Source organism: Leuresthes tenuis, unplaced genomic scaffold (genome assembly GCF_036924035.1).
Source record: "Leuresthes tenuis unplaced genomic scaffold, fLeuTen1.0.hap1 SCAF_69, whole genome shotgun sequence".
NCBI lineage: Eukaryota > Metazoa > Chordata > Actinopteri > Atheriniformes > Atherinopsidae > Leuresthes > Leuresthes tenuis.
This window is the reverse complement of record NW_027325423.1, coordinates 50,380-53,166: the sequence shown is the minus strand read 5'-3', so window position 1 is coordinate 53,166 and position 2,787 is coordinate 50,380. Positions and strand designations below refer to the sequence as shown.

Genomic DNA, 2,787 nt, shown 5'->3' with positions numbered 1-2,787 from the left:
GGCTAAGGAATAGTGCTGAAAATGAGGTAAATCTAATCCACCACTGTCCTTGGTCTTCTGTAGGGTTTTTAAACTAATACGTGGTGGTTTGTTTTTCCACAGAAATTTGGAGATGCATGAATCTAGTGACTTAAACCAAGTAGCAGATAGTTTTATGGGGATCATTGAGAACAAATTGTTAACTTTTGGTAGTATCATCATTTTAATGGTTGTAACTCTCCCCATAAGTGATATAGGTAAGGACTTCCAACGAGAGAGATCGTCCTCTACTCTCTTTACTAATTGCACATAATCCATCTGTACTTATCAGTTTAATATGTGATATGTCTATGCAAGGACTACATATTAAATGGATTTGTATCAATAGGAGTTGAAAAAGGAGCTTGCTCCGTTCACTCCAAGCATCGACCCGGTACTGCAGTGCCGCTGGGAACGGTGCGCTCTCCTCTGCTCTTGTGAAAAAGCTAACAGCGGTGCAGGATGGAAGTTTCTTTTAGTCTGCTGAGAAAAGAGAGTGAATGCGAAGTAGACTTTAACACGGCTCTGGGAGCGAGCCGAGTGCGGGCTAACCAGGAGAAATGCTTGAAAGAAACGCGACACCGAATGAGCGGTCAGAACAAAGCCTCAATACGGTGTTCCTGTGGTGTTTTTATAAAATGCGGTGAAAATAAAGGTGTGAATGCCCCATAGAAAACTAAAAGGTGGAGCGGAAGTGTTCGGCTGCAAGAAGGTGTGAATGTCCGACTATATTTGGTGAAAAGCAGGTGAAGCAAGGTCTGAATGCCCAACCTTACATCATCAAAAGCGAGATCAGAGGTTTTTGGCTGCAAGAAGGCCATAGTTTGCCAAAAGCGGGTAAGGTGCGAATGACCGACTAAATATCAACAAAAGTGGGGGCGGAGGTCTTCGGATGCAAGTGGGTGTGAATATCCCACCATACAAGTATGGTGGAGAGGAAGCTGTGAATGGCCGACCATAGTTTGCAAAAAGCGGGTGAGAAAAGGTGCGAATGTCCAACCATACATGATCGAAACAGGGTGTTTGGCTGCGACAAGGTGTGAATGTCCACCCATAATTAATGAAAAGCGGGCAACAAGTAGGTTCGAATGCCATACCATACATCATCAAAAGCAGGAGTGGATGTGTTCGGCTACAAGAAGGTTTGAATGTCCGAGCATAGTTTGTAAAAAGCGGGTAAGAAAAGGTTCGAATGCCCGAACATACACCATCAAAAGAGGGAGCGGAGGTGTTCCGCTGTAAGACGGTGTGAATGTCCGACCATAGTTGGTAAAAAGTGGGTATGAAAAGGTGCGAATGCCCAAATTCGGCTGCAAAAAACTGTGTTCGGCTGCAAAAAGGTGTGAATGTTCGACTAAAGTTTGTAAAAAGCGGGTAAGACAAGGTGCGAATGCCTGACAATGTATGATCAAAAGCGGGAGCGGAGGTGTTCAGCTGCAAGAAGGTCTAAATGTCCATAATTAATTGCTAGAAAACATGAAAGAAAATTTTCGAAAATCAATCCGCACATGATCATAAGTGGGAGAGGAGGTGTTCAGCTGCAAGAAGGTGTGAATATCCTACCATAATTGCTGAAAAATGTGTTAGAAACGGTAAGAATCCCGGACCATACCTCATCAAAAGCTAGAGAGGTGGTGTTCGGCTACAAGTAGGTGTGAATGTCTGACTAAAGTTCAAATATATTAACAAAAGCGGGAGGAGAGGTCTTTGGATGAGTGGTTGAGAATTTCCAACCATAATCTATAAAATGCGGTGAAAAAAAAGGTGTGATAGAAACCTAAAAGGTGGAGCGGAAGTGTTCGGCTGCAAGAAGGTGTGAATGTCCATCTATAGTTGGTGAAAAGCAGGAAAAGCAAGGTCTGAATGCCCAATCTTACATCATCAAAAGCGAGATCAGAGGTGTTTGGCTGCAAGAAAACGGGTAAGGTGTGAATGACCGACTAAATATCAACAAAAGTGGGGGCGGAGATCTTCGGATGCAAGTGGGTGTGAATATCCCACCATACAAGTATGGTGGAGAGGAAGCTGTGAATGGCCGACCATAGTTTGCAAAAAGCGGGTGAGAAAAGGTGCGAATGTCCAACCATACATGATCAAAACAGGGAGCGGAGGTGTTTGGCTGTGACAAGGTGTGAATGTCCACCCATAATTAATGAAAAGCGGGCAACAAGTAGGTTCGAATGCCCAACCATACATCAACAAAAGCAGGAGTGGATGTGTTTGGCTACAAGAAGGTTTGAATGTCCGAGCATAGTTTGTAAAAAGCGGGTAAGAAAAGGTGCGAATGCCCGAACATACACCATCAAAAGAGGGAGCGGAGCTGTTACACTTGAAAGACGGTGTGAATGTCCGACCATAGTTGGTAAAAAGTGGGTAAGAAAAGGTTCGAATGCCCGAATATATACCATCAAAAGCGGAAGCGGAGGTGTTCGGCTGCAAGAAGGTGTGAACGTCCGACCAAAGTTTGTAAAAAGCAGTTAAGAAAAGGTTCGAATATCCAACCAAACATAATCAAAAGTGGGAGCAGAGCTGTTCGACTGCAAGTAGGTGTGAATATCCACCCATAATTCCTGAAAAATGGGTAAGAAAAGGTGCGAATGCCCAACCATACATCATCAAAAGAAGAAGTGGATGTGTTCTGCTACAAGAAGGTTTGAATGTCCAACCATAGTTTGTAAAAAGCGTGTAAGAAAAAGTTCGAATGCCCGAACATACACCATCAAAAGAGGGAGCGGAGGTGTTTCACTGCAAGAAGGTGTGAATGTCCGA

General features: G+C 43.8%; 1 pseudogene; it reads left to right on the top strand.

The window, feature by feature from the left end:
- The first annotated feature begins 269 nt into the window (after positions 1-269).
- On the top strand, positions 270-446 carry LOC140286023 (U2 spliceosomal RNA; annotated as a pseudogene).
- Positions 447-2,787: the final 2,341 nt, after the last annotated feature.